Genomic DNA, 22,667 nt, shown 5'->3' with positions numbered 1-22,667 from the left:
AAAAAAAAAAAAAAAAAAAAAAAAGCGAGCTACAGAGAAACCCTGTCTCAAAAAATCCAAAAAAAAAGTTTGTTGAAAGATGTCATAAGAAAATAATTACATTATATAAGAAAATTGAGCACCTTCAGATTTTTATGTTGTTGGTAGCTATATATTTTCCATCTGATTCCATCAGTCAGTCCCTGAAATATGCAAATGATTTCTGCTTCCTTCTTTATTTTGCTTCCTAACACCCACTACTCCCTCCCCATTTTACACAGCTCTCTTCCCTTGTTTATAAGTTTAATGAGTGACAGACTGAGGACAAACAATTCTATACTGGAAATACTTGATATACACAGAAATATTCAAGTCATACCATTTTTATGAGAAAGTTACATTCTTCAAGATTTTCCATGTTACTAAACACCCCAAAAACTCATTAACAGTCTTGGCTGTGAATGCTATACATAAGGGAAAGGTAACTTAAAACTAAAGTAATCTAGCAAGAAAAAACATCACTAAGAAAGGGAGTTCTAATATTATATTTAATAATAAAATGACTCAAGGAGAAAAAAATAAAGGCACTTGGTTCAATATTAATTGGTGTCATTGCTCCTTTTTCATCTAATCGGTCTTGTTTAAATTAGTTCTTTTCTATTCAGGCCACAGTAAAAGACCTGTAAGTATGAGCTGCACCTAGACTATCACCACGAACATCCTAATGTTTTAAATATTAATATCACAAAAGCAATAACCAACCCTCATAATTCCCACCAACATCGACTACAGAGTTTGCCTCTGTAAGTCACTCTTTAGGACTCTGAACCTAAGTCTCACCTTTGAAAAGGTCACGGTGATTGATTGTAAGTAGTAGACTTGTCCCATCAAGATGATATATACTTGGAAAAACGCCTAATTGGGTCTAACTACTGAAGGTCGTCCTTTTATAAAGAATTAATCTTTTCAGACTCATACTTACACCTTTAATTGAAAGTACATTCACTTTAATTGATATGGCACAGGATATTCTTGATTTCGGGGAAGTCGAAGACAGGGATGGTTTAAGGCCAAAAACAGTCTGTACAGCTTTACAGTGGAAATAGTTTTAGGCCCAGGCTGCTCCTGCTACTGCCTCTCATTAAAAAACCCCTTAATCCTAAAATAAAAACTATTAAATTTGGTAAAGCAAAACTCCTTACTGCTTACTGTAGGCATACTCTGTCTCACAAATGCAAATGCCAAAGCATTCTGTGAGAAAATTCTTCTTCCGTATGAGAAATGCAATCATATGGTATAACTACATAGCCTGTGCCTGCTCCCCTTTACCAAAAGATCTAGTTGGTTCCCAGAATCAAGGAGCATTTTAGACTTTTTGTATATCTTTTTACTGAGATATTTTACACACACACACACACACGTATGCTGACACACACATATTTGATTCAGCAGCAGAATATTATATCCACTATTCTGTGCTTTAGTTTTAAGTTAATAATGTACCTTAAATTTTCTGAACATTAGTTCACATCATTTTCTGTTGTGGGACAATGGTCTTGTATTGTTTAATAAAACGCTTATTGGCCAGTAGCCAGGCAGGAAGAACAGGTGGAGCGACCAGTCAGGAAGCAGAGGCAGGGCGAAGAGAACAGGAGAATTCTGGGAAGAGGAAAGGTATAGTCTACAGTTGTCACCCAGATGCAGAGGAAGCAAAATGAGAACACCTCACTGATAAAGGTACCACCAAGTCACATGGCTAACACAGACAAGAATTGTGAGCTAATTTAAGATGTAAGAAAGAGTTAATAAGTAGCCTGAGCTAATAGGCCAACCAATTTATGATTAATATAGACCTCTGTGTATTTCTTTGAAACTGAACAGCTGCGGGAATGGGCAGGAGAGAAAACTTCCGTCAACAATTTTCTATATAACTACATAGTTCCCATTCTATTCTCTATCTTTTTTGAAGCCATTCAATCCTGTGAAGAGATTGATTCCAATCTTTCACCACTACAAACAAGGAGTCAATGAATAAACTTATTCTTATCTCACTCTGCAAACACACAGGCAAAAAGGTAAGTTTCTAATAGTCAAGTACTCGGTCAGAGGACACACATGGGTAATTTGACCTCTTCATTTCAGTTGTACCAATTTCCATTCTCACTGGAAGTCTGTAAGCATTGCTGCAGGAAGTGTCCAAGAATAATGCAGGGATGTATTGCAGAAGCAGAAGACATGGGGACTGAGCCAGGAGACTAAAGCTGCTTCCTAAGAGATAGCAGCAACCAGTACTCAGCACGTTCTGGTGATGGACTGTTGACAGAGGTTTCTGTCCCACCTGGTCCCACAGTCATTCTGTCCCAAAGAAACACACATAAGTCCACATTACTTATAAACTGGTTATTCTGTTAGCTCAAGCTTCTTATTAACTCTTATAACTTATATTAGCCCATAATTCTTGTGTGTGTTAGCCATGTGGCTTGGTACCTTTTATCAGCGAGGCATTCTCATCTTGATTCCTCTGTGTCTGGGTGATGACTGCAGACTGAGCCTTTCCTCTTCCCAGGGTTCTCCTATTCTGGTTGCCCCACCTATACCTCCTGTCTGGCTACTGGCCAATCAGTGTTTTATTAAATCAATACAAGTGACAAATCTTTACAGGGTACAAGATCATTGTCCCACAGCATTGGACGAGCAGGAATTTGGGTTAACTGAGCTGTTCAAGCTTTTTGGAGACACAGAAAATCTGACATTCTATTTAAAATCCCATAGTTTCAATTGTTGATGCATGACTTTAAAGTGCTGATGCTGGGCAATGGGGTCAAACGAAGCCCATGAAATCTCACTAGAGATGTTGATTACAAAATACAGGTTATGTTGATATTAACACACAAATGGTGGTCAGTAGAAGCACACAAAGTTTTCAGGAATAGTAAGACTTTGATGTTATTTTTAAGATTCTACCAAAAAAGAGTCATAAATAATGCACTGACTCACAGGCTGTAAGCATTTGGGAAAAAAGTTAATCATGGGAAAGAAAAATAAGTTCAAAGAAATTTAACCAAAAAGAAAATGCAACTGGAATGTAAGACAAGAGGAGGCAGTTCTCAGACACAATCTCATTCTGATATTCCTGGAGGCAGGATGGCCATTTCAGACTGAGGCAGAGTAAGAGACAATGGCTGGCTGCTTTGCTTTTCTGACCTTCAGATTGAACCCCAATTTCTGTCTCTGGGTTTTTATTAATTGTGCTAATTTGGTCATAATATTTTATCACAGCAACGGAAAAATAGCTTATGAGCTTCCTGTTCCTCGCCCCTGCTTGTATTTTTGCCCTTGATTCTGCTGCTTCTTCTCCTGCTCACATGCATAGCTGCAGTCTCCCCTCAGATCCTGAAATCCTGGGCAACAGAGCACATTGGCACCATCAGAACCTGCCCCTTCAAAGACACTTCTGTTGTCCTGCTTAGTCTCCCATAACTGATAGTTCCCATTCTGCTCTGGGACGCCTGAAAGGGAGATGGTCAAGGGAGGATAACACTCCTCTCCCTCCTGAATGTCCCTGCTTTACTCCTATACTAGGTTTTGCACTCTTTCAGGTGAGTGCCTAGCTTCCTTAGCAGTGCCTGGAGGTATACAAATATCTGCAGAATGAATGAAGATCACCAGTCCAGGTTTTATAAAGAAGCCCCTATCTATGCTTCTGAGACAACTCCTTCTGTCCTTACCCTGGTCCCTAGATGCCCTCTCTATCTGTCCCAAACACTTCTATCTTCCTGCCCCCTTAATGGTTCCGATTCCATTCTCTATTATTCCCTCTTCTTATTTTATCCCTAGATGATTAATTTCAGATCTACAATTCAATCACAGTCACCTCCTATGTGCTATAAATTCATTATCCAGTTGCTTACATGGTATCTTTCCACAGAAGAGCCAGAGACACTAACATCTCAGTCCAGCTACTAAAAGACATTTGATTATAGATGCTGCAGATTAATTCAACATATATATTTAAAAAATGCTTTGACTTTAAAATTTAAGTGAAAACATAGGTTACTTTGGAAGAAGAGGTTTTGCTTTTGTTTCCACAGGAAAATGAGAGGCTGTGGATTCATTCTGGGCTAAGCAAAACCAGGTTTGATCAAGGAAGACCCCCCCCTGAGAAATCTCTAATAGGAGCAAATGGTTGAGTTCTACATCCAGAACATTTTCAAGACTGCTGGCTGAGATGATCAAATCTCACAGAATACTCCTCGCTGGATTTGATCATAATTCTAAATTTTCTTTAGGTCCCCATGAGATTATCAGCACCCCCAATCAGCAGTAAGTAGCCTCGAAAACTATGCCTACTTCCCCCTAAAAAATGGATAATGGGTGTTTTTCTTTGTTTAGAGCGTTGGTTATAAGTTGTATGGATAATGGTCAAGAAGAAAGCTAAACAAAGGAGATTAGATTCAGAATTCTTTTTTTTTAAATGGGGGTGTGGGGAAGTGCTGTGGGACATAGGTCTTGTAACCTGTCACTTGTATTGTTTTAATAAAATACTGATTGGTCAATAGCCAGGCAGGAAGTAGAGATGGGGCAATGAGAACAAGAGAATTCTAGGAAGAGGAAAGACTCAGTTGCAGTTGTGACTCAAACACAGAGGGAGCAAGATGAGACTGCCTTGCTGATCAAAGGTACCAAGCCATGTGGCTAACACAGACAAGAATTATGGGCTAAATTAAGATATAAGAAAGAGTTAATAAGAAGCCTGCGCTAATAGGCCAACCAGTTAATAATTAATGTAAGCCTCTGTGTGTTTCTTTGGGACCGAATGGCTATGGGACCTGGCAGGACAGAAGCAATCTAGGACACTGATCAGTTCCTACCGTGAGAGCTGAAGGTGTACAGACAAAGTGAAGGTTGTTTAGGGTGCACTCTTGACAGACAGATGTAACCCAGGTCAGAAACAGTTACACCGAATGAGAAATGAAAAATGATTGAAGTTCAAGGTTAAGCTGAAGGAACCTACAACATGGGCCTGTTGCAAGAACCTGGAGGAGAGCCACCCCACACTGCCACCTGAGCCCTCTGAAGCAATGTCCCTTCTTCTCCAGTGGAGTATTGAGTCAGTTCATGGGAGCCTTCAGAACCTGGAGATGCCCATGCAGAGGCTGAGAGTGCAATTAGGAAGGAAGTGAAGATGGTTCAAGATTAAAAAGGCTCTGTGGAAACGCCTTGTGGACTCCAGGCACAGCGTGTGTAATCACGATGGGGCATCTATTTAGATGTGCACAGAGCATAGTCACGGGGTGGAAAGGAGTCATGGCTCCAGTCCTTGGATAGCAGCTAGCATCTGAAACATTGAAGGAAATCAGTGAGATGGAAATGGAGATGCTTCATGGGTAAAGGCAACTGTCACCAAGTCTGATGACCCGAGTCCAATGCCTGGAACCCACGCGGAGAGAGAACCAACTTCTGCAAGTTGTCTTCTGCCCTCTATGTGTGCACAGTAGGTGTGCCACAAACACACAACATAAACACACACATATATGTCGGCCAGTGCTAGAAAACAGTTGGAGGGAAGGAGTAGTGGGTAATGCTGAGGAGAGCACATTCCCCACTCCGGACTGTCACTGCAATCCATCCTTAAACACCTGCCAAATTCATCTTCCTCTCAGGGAAAGGTCCAATCACAGAATCATATAATTTTACAACCAAAAGGGGCCCTAGAGGTCAGCCAATCCATTCCCCTCTTTGCTCGGGTGAAGCAACTGAAGCCAAAGAGATTAAGTGGCTTGCCTAAGATTGCACAGCTGGTTAAGTCACTCAATACTCTATAAATCCTTATTGATCACCTACTAGGTGTCAGGCCCATGCTGGGAGCTATTAATGCAGAAGTGGAGCTCAAACATGGGAGCTGAGGCTTCTAGACCACTACTCTTGGATTTACATGTTTGGTTCTCAAAGTACAGGCAAAGTTAGCAGAGAGTTGCAATCTCTATCAGAGACCATTCCCCCAACTGCATCCCTCACCCAGTTAAGAATTATTATAGACAGTGAGACACTGCAACAGAAATAAGGTTGAGAACCCTTGCTGTACCTTTAGCATTGTCCTCAAAGATCTACTTGAGTTCAAATCCTCCTGGACACACAGACCCCAGGTACCAACTAGCACATGCTCCGGGAATGTGAGAGATAACCAAGTCTACTGGCCCTGCCCACCTTGCCCTTGAGTAACCCAGTCCCCTACCAGCCCCACCCACACCTCACCCTTAACATTAACTTGTCACAAAACAGTCTTAAAAAGAAAAAAAACTAGTGAAGTTTCTAAAAGGTTAAAATCCATTTTGGAATTATATCTCTATAGCTTTTTTATTTTTAACTCTTTACTCTCAGGGGCTCACTACCCAGCTCCCAGATCAATTACACAGAGACTTGTCCTTTCTTATGTCTTAAGTCTTAGTTTGGCTTGTTTCTAGCCAGATTTACTTAAATTGTCCCATGCATCTTTTGCCTCTGGGCTTTTACTTTCTCTATTCTGTATACCTCTCTTTCCTTCTTTCTCTGTGTAGCTTGCTGGGAAGGCTGATCCCTGGAGTCCTCCTCTCCTGCTCCTCTCCTTGGTCTTCTATCTTCTCTTTATTCTCTCTGCATACCAGCCCCACCTATCCTACCCTCCTGCCCAGGAATTGGCTATTTAGCAATTTCTTAGACCAATCAGGTGTTTTAGACAGGCAAAATAACACCTTTACATAGTTATACAAGTAAAAGTATGCAACATATCTTTGTATCATGAAACAAATATTCTACAGCATAAACGAATGTAACACAACTTAAACTAAACTGTATTTTACAATATATCACCTTTTCCCGGAAATATGACCTTGGCTTAGAAAGTATAGGTTGGCCATATTTGAATATTTTGTGTACATTGATCCATAAAACAACTCATAAGCCAGCACCAAACACATCAGATAACCACATTGGTCTCTTTAATAACACAAAACACAAGCACTGTCTGACTCACACACATCACACATACACACACTACATACACCAAACACAAACACCACACACATACATAAGCCATCTACACAATCACACCATACACATACTTCCCTATCATTTTGTAAACAGTCTTTTTCAGAAGAGTATCTTGATGTATTCATAGACTGCATTCTTTTTTTTTTTTATTTTTGAGACAGGGTTTCTCCATAGCTTTTTTTTTTTTTTTTTTTTGGTTCCTTTCCTGGAACTAGCTCTTCTAGACCATGCTGGCCTTGAACTCACAGAGATGCGCCTGCCTCTGCCTCCCAAGTGCTCGGATTAAAGGCGTGCACCACCACCACCCGCTTAGACTACATTCTTAAATACTAGTTGTCTGCAGGCTTTTCTGCAAGTGGAATCAATCTCCGGTCTCAGCTGCTTCCAGGTGGCCATTCTCCAATGTGGAGGAGAGCTTTAGATTGATGTGCATAGCGACCCCACAGTTCTGGAGCGCTGATGACCACAGGAGAGCTGCACAGTAGAAACTCTACAGGCCTTACAGTGCTGAGAGCTAGCAACTGTCGTCACCTGCACAAAGGAGTTTCCATCGGGAGGTAACCCAAACTAAGGTAAGACGAGTCGTCTTTACTGACGCAGTCACCAGACCAAGAGCACGGTCATTTCCTCTCTCCCACCCTCCATACTCAGCTCTGCTTTCTCTACTATGTAAGACTTTCTTAAATTATGAAAGATTCAATATATAGAAAGACATGAAGAGAAATAAAACAAGCACTCGCTTCTTTACCATCCAGAATTTCCACATGGTAACACTGCCCTGTTTACTTCACAGCAGAACACATAAAATTTTATTAATGTTTCATCTACACAGCACAAGATCAGCTGAGTTACGTCTCAGCTATGATAACTCACTAAAGAACAGATTATTGTGGAAACACTTCCTCCTGATGAGAGTATGAAATTCTCGTTTCACTGTGGTAGGTGGTCCTTTCTGCACACGAATGTGTGCACTAAACTTCTCTCTAGCCTGGCTCAGAAACGGAAGAAGCATGGTCTTCTGAAAGGTGACTCCTGTGCTGCCAGGACAAACACTGTGGTCCGGTTAAAGAATAACCTTAGGAAACTCTAGGAAGAAATATTTAGTGTGCTTAGTAGGTAGGAAGCCCTGGACATGCCTTTCTGGAAATGAGCTGAGGGCAGTAGAAAAAAACTCTTGACATCAGTTGTCCCTATCTCTAAAAGTAAAGAACACATTGGGTTTAATTTAAACAAAGCAATCATCACCGTTTAGGTTACAGATGTCTGTCTCCAATGCATCAGGAGCTAAGCCATTCCAGGCCAGCATGCTAAGTCCTTCACAATAAACACGTACAGTGCCTCTAAGGCAGAGTTCATGAATGTCCACTTGGAACTGAGACATCATAGGCAGGGTAATTATGCAGACTATTGAGCTGGTTTGTGAGAGAGGGGAGCTGGTACAGCTGCAGGGCATTCCAGGAGGAGCATATCTTTTTTTTTTAAAAAAAGTTTACTTATTTAAGGCACAAACCATCACAAATTCTAGCTACCACAAGTACCATTTCCTTTGTCTATTCTTTTGCTAATTCTTATAAATATCAGTGTAACTCGTTTCAATAGTAAACACAATGTATAAAGAACATTTAGCAATTATTATACAGAAGCTGAAGGCAGGGGTCAGTGATAGAGAGTTTGCCTACAATGGCACAGGCTCTGAGTTGAGCCACAGAACAACAAATAAATAAATGAATTGATTAATCATTAAACAGAAATTAGATTAATAGAAGAAAGTGGTCTACCTGAGATACTGGTTGCCCCAGCTGAGTACTGAAGTCCATCTTGTCTGGCTTATTGCTAAGGCAGGCAAAGGGAAATCTTCAACTTTTCTAACAAAGAAACATGCAAGGTGGATTTCTTTCCCTTGGCATTAATTTCAAGGAGAAAATTTTTATGAAATCTCCTTCATAAGGGACACCTTATGTCCTCAACCATATGGAGCAAAAGATGCGCATTTTTCCTTCCACATGCCGCGGGCACAATATTAAATCTTCCTTGAGTGATGGCATTTCTGCTAGAAGCTGAACTAATACAGCCAGGTTACATTGTTTCCTGATGATTTACCTTCACAGAGGAAGCCTGTAGAGTACAGAAAAAGGGGTGGCCCCACCCCACCTCTCTTTCTGAGGCCCCAGAGACCGTTGACCAAGTGCTGCATGGAGCAATTTTAGAATGGCATCCTCTGACAGGAATGTGAGGTGGTCCTGATTGCTGAGCATTGACAGAGCCCATGTGAAACATCTGTGGAAAACAGTCATCTTTCCTGTAACATGAGGGTTTGCTTGTTGGGGTTTCTGTCCTGCCCGGGACCCCCACCTGTGAGAAGATTTGGTTAAGGAGGTCTCTTGTTTCCTGTGGGCTAACACTGTGAAGGAAAATAAATCTTTTCTCACTTGTTTTTCTGTCAGTTTCTTTGATCAGCGTGACACAAAAATAACCAATGCCGCATTTTAAAGCAATAATATATAAATAATTATATTCATAATATATAAATATATAATATATAAATATAAAACAATATATAAATATTATTATAAATATTTTTAAAACATGTCTGAGAAACTTGGGCAGCGTCTCTCATGTGTGTGGCTGCAGGATTGGGTACAGAACCTAAGAACCAGGGATAATGTATTCTTATATGAGGCTCATTAATGAAGCTGTGTCCGAGGGTTTCTTTCATAATGTAGCTGTGAGTGAGGGGGTCCTTCTGTCCAGGCTGTTAATCTCTAGCACTTTTCTTTATTAGCTTAGATTTCCTGGCCTTCTGACTCACAGAAAATCTAATTAAAGAGTCCAGATGGGATGTGTAAGCATTCTCATGGCGCAGAGCTACATACGCCGACACTCTGTGGACGGTGCACTATTTGCCTACTTACAGGAAATTCATAGCTGTGCTTTCAAGAAGGTAGCAAAGACCAGTGCCCCGGGACTCTTCAGGGAGAGGGTTTCTACAGCACAGCCAAGAGGAGCCCTTCACAAGCAGTTGAGCGCGGCGGCAGAGCTCCTCTCTATCAGTTTCAGGTGAAATGAAATCATCATCGATTCGCTGTCGACTTTAATTGAATTAAAGATAAGTATTTGATTAAAGAAGGCGAATGGCTGCACATCCACTAGAAAGACGGAGAAATAGTAAGATTGTCAGGAATCAGGTAAGAGCTGTCTCAGTAAATACGCATGCTCTAAAGCAGGGTCGGTGGGACCCTTATGCCATGCAGCAATGGCCCAAGTGTGAACCGCAGGACCTGGAGCATAGGCAAATTCTCAGTACATAACTTTGAAACTGATTGGTTCAGTAGGTTTCAAAATTACCCCTTTCCTGCTGCATGGCATTATACAAAATTCAAATACACTTGACAACATACCTAGATACCTATATACGTAACCAAATGGAAAAAAAAAACAAATTGATACCAACAACAAAACCTTTCTGGCTCAGAGGTATTTACACTACTGCACAAGTCAGAGTTCTGACAGGAGCAGAACTAAAAGCCAACATCAGGGAAGGTAGGACCAATCTAGGCAAAATTCAGGATATACTGCTCAGCACTTGGGTATGCACAGTAACTTAGAAATGTCATATTTGTGGTTCTGAAACCCTGCCGCTAAGCCATCTGTGCCAAGAGCTACGGGACGGTCAGTCATCTACACAGATGTGAGTAGTGTATACGAAACAGAGGAGTGCGCCTCTTTGCAGCAGCGTCTCATCTGCCTTTCTCCTAACTTCTCTTCACAGTCTTTGGCTTGGTTCTAAGGGAAATCAGTGGAGAGCAAGAAGAATGTTCTTGCTAGGGCTAGTAACCCAGCCCTTATGGGATTGGATCAGTTTTCCAAGTTCAGTGTTTTCATTTCTACATCATCCTAGAAACAGCAGTGCAGCAGTCCCTTTCCTGAACAAGGATAATGGGAAGGGCTTAGAGAAGGTAGGGACAAGCACACGTTCACTCTGCCACAGCTAACTAGCGTCAAGTAGGACCAGCACCGCATTTAGCCCAAGTCCTACATCTCAGGTCCTAATCCTGCCAAATCTTGATTTCCTCATCTATTGTGGCTAGTCTTCAATGCCAACATCACTGGATTCAGAATGCCCTAGGAAACTCACTTCTAGATAAGTTTGTGGTAGTATTTCCAGAGTGGTTTAACTGAGGAGGAAAGGCTCCCCCTGAATGTGAGTTGGACACCAGCATGTCTGTCTTTCTACATCCTTATTATGGATACAATGAACTCCAATTACCACGTGCTCTAACCACCATGCCCTGCCTATCGTAAGAACTGCATGCCCTCAAACAGTGAGCCAAAACAACCCATTCCTTCCTGTGGTGGTTTGAATGTTTGGTTCAAAACTGGTGGAACTGTTTAGGAAGGATTTGGAGGTGTGGGTTTGTTGGAGGAGGCATATCACTGGGAAAAGTCCACACCATTCCCAGTTACACCCGCACCCCTTCTGCTTATAAACTAGATGTGAGGGAGCTCTCAGCTACTGTTCCAGTGCCATGATAGCCAAGCTCTCCGCCAAGATGGTCATGAACTCATCCTCTAAAACTGCAAGCAAGCCCTTAACTAAATGCTTTTTGTTTTTGTAATTTTTTTTCTTCGTCATAGCGCTTGTCACAGGATTTTGAAAGTAACTGAAACAATCTCCTAAGTAGTTTTTGTTGGACATTTTGTCACAGTAATGAGAAAGGTAACTAATGGAGCATCCTTCACTCAACCTGAGCAAGTGTAGATGTCAAACCTCCAGTGAGTCCTCCACAGCTTTTACCATAAATGCAACAAAATTTCATAGATGGGCAGGCCTCTATCTTCTAAGGATCACCAAAGTTTTTAATACGTGGGATTTGATTATTTGTATATGGAAATGAAACTGGTCTCCAGCACAGCCTCTGAAAGCAGCAGAGACTGGCCACTGGGGATAACCTGAGAACTCTGACCATGATGAGTGCGCACAATAAACCCATGACAGTCAGGTAAGTGTCCTGATAATCTATCTCATGGAGAGACTTGGCTTCACTGGCTCAAATCCAAGACTCTAGTCCCCATGATCAAAGTTGGAAGTGGATACTTCTGAAACATGGCTCCGGTATAGGACTCCTGTCCGTCAGAACAGGAGAATCCCCAGGAGCGGCAAGAACAACCCCCAGGTCCATGGTGTAACCAGTCCTGTTGACTTTCTTAATGTGCCCCACAAGAGGCGTGCGCACGTGACTGACTCTGTGTGTCCACCCTCCTGAGCCCCTCTGGACTCAGAGCTGCCTGAAGGAAGAGCACTCCGAACTCAGGCTGCTCGTAACTGTGGCTCTCATCGTCTCTGCTATTATGGGTCCGTCCCTCGGAATCACTCTCGGCTGGCTATCAGCGACAGCACGGAGCGTATGAAGATGTCATTTACACGTTCTGTGCTCTCATCATCAGGAATCTTTGGCTCAAAATGAGCAGCGGGCACCATGCGAATTGTGTAACTTTTTAGTGCACTGACAAGATCTCATGCTGAGCCAAGTGGGAAGAAAAAAAAATACAATTCTCATTTTTATATGCACTTTAGCATACTGACCTCCTTTATCCTGTTGATGTGCCCATTAATAAAACATTCTTAAATGACCTGAAAGGCTTTTTTATGAACTAGAGTGTAGGCCTGGCTGCCAAGCAGCTGTGTATTGGAAAGAACTAGAGCTGATATCAAAGCTGCCTGTGATTAAGTCTGGCCTGAAACCTCCTATGTCCAGCATCATTGCTCATGTTTTTGACTGGCTGTAAATGAAGAAAAGATTTTTGCAGTGGATGAGTCTCAGAAGATGGAACTAAGAGTATGCTGTGATGGTGGCCTTGATTTGCTTGGCACGCAAAAGATGGCTCATGGTGGCCGGACTGAGTCAGGGGCAGAACACTTGCCAAGCATGCAAGAGGTCTTGAGTTCATCCAGAAAATCACCAAAAAATAATATGTGTGTATACACATATATATAGTAAAAATAAAATTTGCAATTTAGTTTCATTAATTTCTGAAATAAGGTTTTTTCTTCCCTATAAGTTCCTTTCAATTTCAGAATAATGATACTCAGAAAATAGTATAGCTACTTATTTAAACCTAAAGAATGCTAATGGGTGGTTTTTGAAAGCAAAATGTATCTCAGTTGTTACTTGGCTTCTTCTTACACAATACCACCAGTAAAAACATGTATTAAACCTAATTCTTCAAACTTCAACAAAATATAATGGAAACAATTTAATAAAGTAGACATGGTCAAACAAAACTAGGAAGTTAAGATGAAGTATTAATGATTAGTGAATTTAAAATGGGGGAAACAGAAACTCATGTATTCAGCTTAAATACATACAGGATATACATACAGGATATATGGAAATGTTCTAGGCTTAAACGAGAACACACAAAGGAAAGGAGAAACACACAGTGCACTCAATACACTCTGGCCAATCACAGAAGTCAGAGCTGGAAAGAAAGCATCAGGGAGCTTGGCATTCTGTAATTCAGAGAGTGCTCTAGACCCTAACACGATCTCTACTCCATCAAACGTTCACCATTCCACCCCTGTGTCAATCTGTCTTCTCCTTAAATATAAACATTCCTTAAAGAGAATTGCTAATACTTGAACCAAGCAACAGTTCTGAACCTTTGCAAGTACCTGGCACCAACTGGCAAATGATGCTTAGCGTAATGAAAAGTCAAGTCTATTAAAATGTTAACCGAGGGAAAGATAGCTGAGAGATTTCAAAGCTACTTTGCAGATTTCCTCAATTAAGACAGACACGGACAGGTGGGCCTAGAACCAACCTTTCCTGTTGGTATAGCTCCAATCAGGGTTACCTGCAGACTGAGATTACACAGGCAAAGCAGCTGCTGCCTAGGGTGGAAGATGACATAACTAGAAAGGAAGATTGAAACAGGTTCCCCAGTTCACTCATTCATCCTTTAATCATAAGGAGGTCACACTCCAGGACTCCGCTGGAGTCCGAAACATGGAGCCTTGCACCTTTGGAAACAAAGGGGGCACACATTCTTGACTCTTTCCAAGGCTCAGACAAGCCCGGTGTAGTCAACGTGCCTTCACTGTGGCTCTAGAAAAGAAAACAGCAGTGAAGAAATGCATCTTCCAGAAATGGGCGTAACCTTCTGTGGCGGGAACAAAAATGGTCAGCCATAGAACCAGGCAGGTTTAGGAGCAAAGATGCTGAGAGAGGAGGTGGATGTTCTGCAGAGTCACCTAGGTATCTCTTGGTGGCTGACATTCACTTACTTGAGTGACTCTCAGACATCTCTTCTGTCTTCTAAGAGCCAGTAAGGAAACCTGGCAGCAAGACTTTCCACTGGCAGAGGGAGGGAGAAGGGGTAGGGGCGTCCTAGGCAGGGTTCTTCACAGAGAGGCTAGGAAAAGGGGTGGGATGAACAGGATACACTATAACATTTCATGTTGAAAGGATATATTCAGAGTATGCCAGAATACTTAATTTGTTTCTCTGCTTTATAATAAACATTTCATTTCAAGAGGAAATTTCAGGCTTGCCTTGTTTAGATAAAGTTACATTTGGGGACACGGCATGAATGCTTTCAGAGTAATAATAGAAACATCAATCTGCTCACAAATATGTGTACAATTTTATGTATAATTTTTAAAAGTACACTTAACTTTTAAAGGAAAAGTCTAATTTTAAATATAGATGAATTATTTTAGGGGACCAGAGACTCATTAACTTCCCAAAGTTCTTCTCCGAGCCTCCTCAATCTGTCCACCTGAGGACTTTAAGATTTGGCTCAGCAAAAATGCAAACTATACATTTCTATCATTCCTAGCTAGTCTAGCAAGTTAAATTAGCAAAAATTACAAAATTATAGCAGGGATGAAAAATACTGGTAAGGATATATCCTGTTAGAGCTTCCTTCACGGCCATCATGGGTATAACCCAGTAACACTTTTGACAGTATCGTTTGGCAATGTGTTTCCAAAAAAAAATTAATAACGTTATATCCCATGACCCCATTCCATATCAATGAATTTGTTATGTGAAATAAATTAGAAAACTCACAGTTTTCTATATATAAGCCAGCTTTTAGAGTACTGCTTATGGAGATAAAAAAAAATCTGGAACCAAATTAAATCTCCAATGATGAGAAGATATTCTAATAAACTGCAGCGAAATAACCACAAGCTATGATAGCATACAGCTATTAAAATTTTGTTTATAGAAACAATTTCTATTGACATTCAAAATTGGTGATGGTATAATAATCCTAAGTATAAAAAGCAAAGTACAAAGCTGCGTATGCAGTGTAATTGGAATAAGTTTTTAAAAAGATACCTAGTATAAAAGGAAAAGGGGAAAATACATTGAAATGTTGATAGCATTTATATCTGAGAAATGGCCCTATGTGTAGCCATTTTCTTCTTTATGGTTTTGTAAATTTTCCCTAGGGAACATGCACTGCTTTTACAGAGGCCCGGTATTCTTTGGAAAAAGATGCATCAAACTGTATCACAAAGACTCATCGTCATTTGAGCAACGAAGACTTTTAAAAGACCCAGATAACTGAGCTAAGGTTTCAAAACATAAACACTTCTCCCCTCACTGAGAAAATGTTTCTATTTTTGAAAATCTGGATTATCAAGGATTTAACTCATCAGACTAAAACCTGCGTATGTCCATCTTCTCTGCCAACTGCAAAGGGTTCTTCCCCCTGGCAGCTGGTCCAGCACCACTCTGCTGCTGAGTGCACACTTTAAACGCACCCACGGAACTGAACAGGGCAACGGCAACTCTCTCTTTAGGTCATATGTCTGTGCGCTAAGAGAGCGACACAGATCCTATGCTTACCATTCTGTGGGCTTTATGCATAATGGAAGTCGAGTGGCTGATGTAAGCCTTAACACACATCCCCCATCAAACGGGACTTCCAAAGGAGTGTCTTCCAATTTCCTTTTCATTAAATATATCTAAACATAGCCTTGGTTTTAAAATGATTTGAAAGTTAAGAAGCTGTACCTTTTTTATATGTGCAAGTGTGTGTCTATGTTTGTGTGTGTTCCTGAGTATGGGTGTGAGTGCACAGTGCACAAGTGTGTAGATATGGAGAACAAGGGTTGACATAGGTATCTTCCTCGATTCCTCTCCATTTGTTTTTTAGACAGTGTCTCTCATTGAACCTACAGCTAGATCAGCGGCTCTCAAACTTCCTAATGTTGCAACCATTTAATACAGTTCCTCATGTTCTGGAGACACCCAATCATAAAATTTTAATCTTGCTACTGTTGCCAATTGTAATGTAAATATCTTTGCTTCTTGATGGTCTTAGGCAGCCACTGTGAAAGGGCCATCTGACCCCCAAAGGCTGAGAATCACTGAGCTAGACTATCTGGCTGAACTGGCAGGCCAGTGATCTCCAGACATCTTCCTATAGCCATCGCCCAGTGCTGGGATGATGGGCGTGGGTTGTCAACCTTGGCTTCTACAGGGCTCTGGGTTCTCCTGCTTGAACAGCAAGCACTTCACCAAATGGGCCATCTCTTCAACCCCTTATCTCTCTCCAACAGAAAGTGTTTTAGGAACTCCCTGTGCCAGGAACTACAGTAGGCTCATAGGGTACCTATGAACAATAATACAGCACTTGTCCATGACTGCATGGAGATAAAGTCTGATGGAGGGCCTTGGATGTAAAGACGCTAGTCGGCATGTCCAGCATCACCTGACTCCCGAGTGTGCTCTTTAACATGCTCAGTTTGTTAACGTGCTCAGACACTGGCTCTAGGCACACTGTGATAGACACTTGTTACAATTACAACAGAAGCAAGCAGTCCTTTCTTCCTTGCAAGTTAGTGGAGATATACTTAGAATGTAGGACAATAAAAAGTTCCAAAGGATACACTTTGACCAACGGGTAGCAAGCTACTGTTCCGTTCTGTATGAAAAGTGATTTCTCAGCTAAAATCTCATCTATATTGTATGGTTTATAGGTAGGACCTACACGGAGAACTATGGAGAAGGATTTCAGGCTTCTCTTTTTGAAAAATCACACTATCTATCTCTACATTCTTTGCAACATGTGCAAAGAGGGTCCCCCTTTCTTGAGGTGAAGACAAAGTCAGATTCTTCAATTTTCCTAAGAAAGGCAAAATTGCTCATGTGGTCCGTAAACATGAGAACTCATGGCACAGATCTCATGGCACTGCTGGTGACTGCCAGCTCTCTTCCGAAGGACTAACTGCGACCCTTTCCCTGTCAGAGGCATTTCGTTCATTTTCAGTTCAGGGCTCTCTTCTCAGAGCTGAACGCGGAAAATAAAATAGACAAGAACCTGGTTTAGGCCCCTGAAGAACTAACCTGATGCTATAAATCGATGAAGACAAGCCTTTGGCTTCTAAAGTAGTTCAATCTAAGAAAATGCTATTTAAGAACATTTTTTGCTCCTTGAAAGAAATACCACAGGCCAAGGTCTGTACTGCTCTCCAGAATTCTTCACTGAAAAGAACACGAATTACATTCATCTTGGATTTGGTTTCAAGGAAAAGCTTGTCTCTGTACAATATTTTAAATCATGCAAGTATCTTTTCCCGGGAAAGGAAAACCACAGAGATAATTCTAATTTCCAGGCTGCTAATGAGACAACACACTTTCCTTTCACAGTAATTATAATTGCACAACTTTTTCCTGAACCAATTTTCTCTCCTTCTCAAGAGGTGTTCACGTTTGCATGCTAGCTTCCTCTTGTGTATCTCCTACTCTATGTTTTCTGTATGAGCTACGTTGTATCTTCCTTTGAAGAAAGCAAGGTAGAAATAAACCATTCAGTTCTCACACATACATCAATGCTGGCCCAACCCGAGTTCCTCTGGATATTTCTAGGATACGTCCTGTCAATCTCCTTTGTCTCCACCATTATTCACAAACCACTTTCCAAGAATACAGCAACCCCCCCCACACACACAAACTTAAAAGCACATCTTGCCCAGTTCAAAACAACACAATTTGAAAAGCATTTTTTGTGCACTGTTTACACCTTCGTTGGTAGTCACTAGTATATTCTCAGATACGTGTGTGGCCTGAAAGCGCTCTGCCAGGTTCCTTTCCTGAATTTTTATCTTAAGCCTACCAGCATCCTTTAGAGAAGGCTTCAAAACGGGCCCAGGTGGGATGCTTTCAACCTCTGAAAACACAAAGATGAGAAAGAAGCAAAGGCAACAGCCAAGGTGAGAGCCGTGCAGCTCCCCAGAAGAACTCCAGATGGAAAGTCAAGGGGTTGGTCCACAAAGACAAATCAACATTACAAGTCGGTACAGGATCCAGGCTAAGACCTAGCAGTCTGGAAGCAGAGACAAGAAAACAAGCACTAAGTGGAAATCAACAGAATTGCTCCTGGGTAATCCCTGCACCCAAGACTGCGGGTGGAAGCTCGTGAGGCTCTGTGTTTAAGTGCATGGTTTTTATTGGGGGGGGGGGGTGTTATGCCTCTGGTTTTCCGGTCTCCTGGTCTGAACCAGCGTCTACCTCCTCTCCTAATATATTATCCACAGATATCTGATTACTTCAATGAGTGATTAACAGAAATGAAAAACAAAAGCAGAATCTCTTATGAACATTCGTGGAGTTTCCATTCTGTTCCGTGGTCAAGGTCTGAATCTATCAGATGACTAAATGTCTATCAGATGGCACAGGGCAGGTTCAGGTTGGCAGGGCTGTAGGGGCCGAGCAACCATGCATGGGAGAATTTGCTCTTCGGAAATCACCTTCCCATAAACCTACACTCAGAGGAGCGGACTTCTGACGTATACTCACAATGAACAGGAAAGCTGGAGCCCAGTTTCCGTTTTTAGCCAGGTCGGCAGAGCTCAAGGGAAAGCTTAGGCTGGGGTCTGGGTATTCCTATATTTTTTTAAAAAAAAAGCTGCACCCAAAGTACATGCCAAATAAACTATAAATGCTAAAGGTGGCTAGAGATTGATTCTAAGTTTCCAAGTCCAGTCACCCGTCCATACCATGTTTTGGCCTCTGTCCTCACTGTCTAAGTTCATCCCCATTCACTTTACAACTGCTAGAAATCCAGCTAAGACAAAATAAAGTCAAAAGCCTGCTGCTACTCAGAGACCAGCTGTATGCATTTAACTTGTTTTTTTTTCTTTTTTTTTAAAAAAAAACTTCCAGCTCAGCATTTGACATATGCTTAAGTAGTAAAACAAAATGTTTGTGGAACAAATGGAATTAATTAATCTGAGTTTTATTTATTAGTCACTGATAGCAAAAAAAAAAAAAAAAGCCAAAGCCACCCACCAATAACTAATGGAAGCAAGTCTAATCCAGAAACTGACGACTTCTAATTTTTTAATTGAAAATAAACAAAGCAATCCACAGTAACAGAAGCAATTAGCTGTGTGGATATAAGGGGAAAAAAAAAAACACAAATCCCCACCCCGAAATGTAGCTAAACATATTTCCCTGTTTGATTAAATCCTTTTGAAGCTGCTTTAAATCCTAAAACAGAATTGCAATGCCAGCGTGCATCCTCTCTGATGCTCCTCCTTGCAGAACTGACCTGGCAGGGATGGGAACAATATTTTAGGATTAAGTCCAAAGCACAGCACAGGCACTTCCCACTGCTGGCAGAGACCCAGGCCTCCACTCAGTCCTTTTTCCAGGCCCTGCCCTGGCTTCTGACCTCATCTGCCGTGTGAACAGTACATTCTCTCCCTGAAGATTTTTATCTCCCTACAGTTTCTGACCCTGGACACTCAGAAGCATTACTATAAGGCAAGTGGATTTTAATTCCTATTTTTTATTTGTCCTCACAAGACTGCAGAATATGCAGTAAAGAAATCCCCAGAGTGGGGATGTTCTTCTATAGAATTCTTCCTGTACTCACAATTATTTTTCTCAAAATATTATTATTTTGATATGAGCACTACTATGAGGCTTAATCTAGCAGAAAACAACCATTCAAGTCAGAGACAGGATAGTACTTTATAAACGTGGTCATCATCCTTTCTCAGGGAAGGCTGTTTGAAAGTCCTTGGTCATCAGTGTAGTATGTTGAAATGTTTTTATATGGCTCCTGCCTTCTCGGTCATGTAGGGATGTATAAATAAAAACCGCTGACTTCCGAGGGACGGGAGAAAGTCCTTGCAATACTGTCCAGTACATCAAGGGTGTTGTCAGTTTAACAGCAGAGATAACGTCCCTTTAAGGCCATCTTAGACTTAATGGGCCTTTCTGTAGTTTCAACACTAATAATATAGTCGAAAACTGGATAGAAAAATTAGATGTGTGTCCTTCCCTTATCACTCAATATGCAACTGGAAGTCCAAGGCCTCTGTGGTAAGTGTGGAGTCCTTAAATATAGTGATTTACTGAGCACCATGAGGCCATTAAGCGGGACTACTGAGCACCTGCTTGGTTGGTCCTTAAGTAATTTTGATAAAATACTGGACTATAACCAAAAGGCTTTTTAAAAAAGAAAGAAAGAAAAAGAGCAACTGGTGATAGTGCTCCAAGGCATAGAGGGAAGCAGGGAAGGCCCAGCGGTTCCGATAGAGGAGAAATCCTGGGCTGAGATTGTACACTTCATGACACCTACACACACCCATTCAAGCCACTGAGAGTTGATCAGGAAGGTGAGCCGGTGGAGACTTGTCTATCCCCTGTGCAAAGAAATGCAAAGCAGTCCATGATGAGAAGATAGGGCGTGTGGAAGGAGACTGGGGTGGCTACATGACACAGGACACTGGGCAAACAACCACCCATATCTAAATGTTCCATTTAGCGATCCAAACACCGTCAAAAGAACGCAGCTATTTTGAAATGCCCTCTCAAGTAACTGTAATAACATAAAAAATCATTTATTCCTTTCTGGTAGATACGCAAAACAAGCACACTGAAGACGAATTGTCCCGCTAACAGGAATAAGAAAAGCAGTCAACACAATAACATCCTTGCGGTTTTATAGGATGCATCATTTCGTTTGGAAAACGAACAGAACTATCGGTTGAGCCTTACTCATCTGATAATCCAAATGCCAAAACACACTGCGAAGTCTGAAACGTTCCCATTACTCACGTGACATCACAAGGCGAAAATTCCACAGCTGTCATCATTTGATGGGTTAGAGTCAAAACACAGGTGCAGTAAAAATGCCGCGCAAATTTACCTGCAGGCTATGCAGTGCACATTTATGAAACTTAAGTGAATTCTGTGTTCAGAGCTGGGGCCCACTCCTTATATAGCTCATGATATATCTGCACACTCACATATAGATGTATGTATGTATACTTCAAAATCTAAAATAATCTGATATACAAATTATTTCTTATCTGAAGCCATTTCAGGTAAGAGATAACCAATGTGTCCTCCTTTGTATCTTAAATTGTGACCAAAAAAGAAATTACAATAAAAAATAATTTTAGTATTTTGAAATCAGTCTGGAAAAATATAATATAGTCTGCCCCAAAACAATGCCTTCTTTGGCCTTAGCACTTCTTCCTTTGATCTGCAGAGCACATGACACCTATTCCCGAGAGCATGATCCCCAAGATGCCTCGATACCCACCCACTCCATTTTCATATGGCTCCTCTCCTCTGAGCTGTGCAGGGATGGATACATAAAACCATCTGACTTTTAGGAGAAAAGGAGAGGCCCTTGCTCCAAGTCCTTCCTAGCACACCAGAGAGACCTCTAGGTCACACTAACACTCAATATATTGTGATATTGTTCTCAGTTGTACCACTTGAATATCCAGCACACATTTTCCATATTTGTATCTCTAGATTATTCAGGTCTAATAAGTTTGTGAAAGGTCAAGTTGTATGTCTCATAACATTGCCAGTGCAACTCACCCAGAAGAAATCCGCAGTGCACGGGGACGAGTGGCTACATCAGAGAGTTTGTCTCAATGTTAATGAAGAACAAATATCAGGTGCTCACGTTCTGAAGAGTGCTTTAATTATTAATGATGAGCAATGTCTCCTGGGATTTTAATAACTAGACAAAATGACTGTACCAGCCTACTTAGACCTCTTACTCCCAACCATTATTTGGTTTTGCCCCTCTCCCACAACAGGGTTTCTCTGTGTAATAGCTCTGGATGTCCTGGAACTCACTTTGTAGACCAGGCTGACCTCGAACTCACAGAGATCTACCTGCTTCTGCCTCCCAAGTGCTGAGATTAAAGGCGTGCACCACCATTACCTGGCTTTTCCCCTAACCATTGTTTACATAAAGAAAATATTGGCGAGGACAGCAAAGTGACAAAATCCATCATGAACCATCAGCCCAGGAAGCATGCAGTTCCTTCCCGTCAGCAACCAAGTCCAGCTGTCCCTAGAGAATCATCTAGAGAGAGAGAAGTGCGTGCAAGGAGGAAAAGCCGGCATTTCACAGATGGTTTATTCCTTCAGAAAATAAGAGAAAACTACCAACACAAGCAAGGTGCAAAGGAGAGGTGGCTTTGGAGCCTGCCTGGGCACACACACTTGTGTCATGGTGTGGCGAAGGATCAATCCAGAAGGTGGCTACAATCCAGCCCTCTTGCCTTTACCTGTCTTGTAAGGACTACAGCTCACTTCCCCAGCTGAAGGGGGAAAACTCAGCTATCCTAAAACTCCTAAAACTCCTCAGACTTCTTCTATAGAGCC

The 22,667-nt window shown here is 41.5% G+C and overlaps 1 protein-coding gene across 2 annotated transcripts in view; it reads right to left on the bottom strand.

The window, feature by feature from the left end:
- Stk39 (serine/threonine kinase 39) overlaps positions 1-22,667 on the bottom strand; it is a 246,649-nt gene that overhangs the window by 55,166 nt on the left and 168,816 nt on the right. The window lies entirely within an intron of this gene.

This window comes from Alexandromys fortis, unplaced genomic scaffold, assembly GCF_014885135.2.
Source record: "Alexandromys fortis isolate MF-2015 unplaced genomic scaffold, M_Fortis_MF-2015_v1.1 scaffold_8_9099976_23576923, whole genome shotgun sequence".
In the NCBI taxonomy this organism is placed as follows: Eukaryota; Metazoa; Chordata; class Mammalia; order Rodentia; family Cricetidae; genus Alexandromys; species Alexandromys fortis.
Note: the sequence above shows the minus strand (reverse complement) of the source record. Positions and strands in the feature narration are given on the sequence as shown.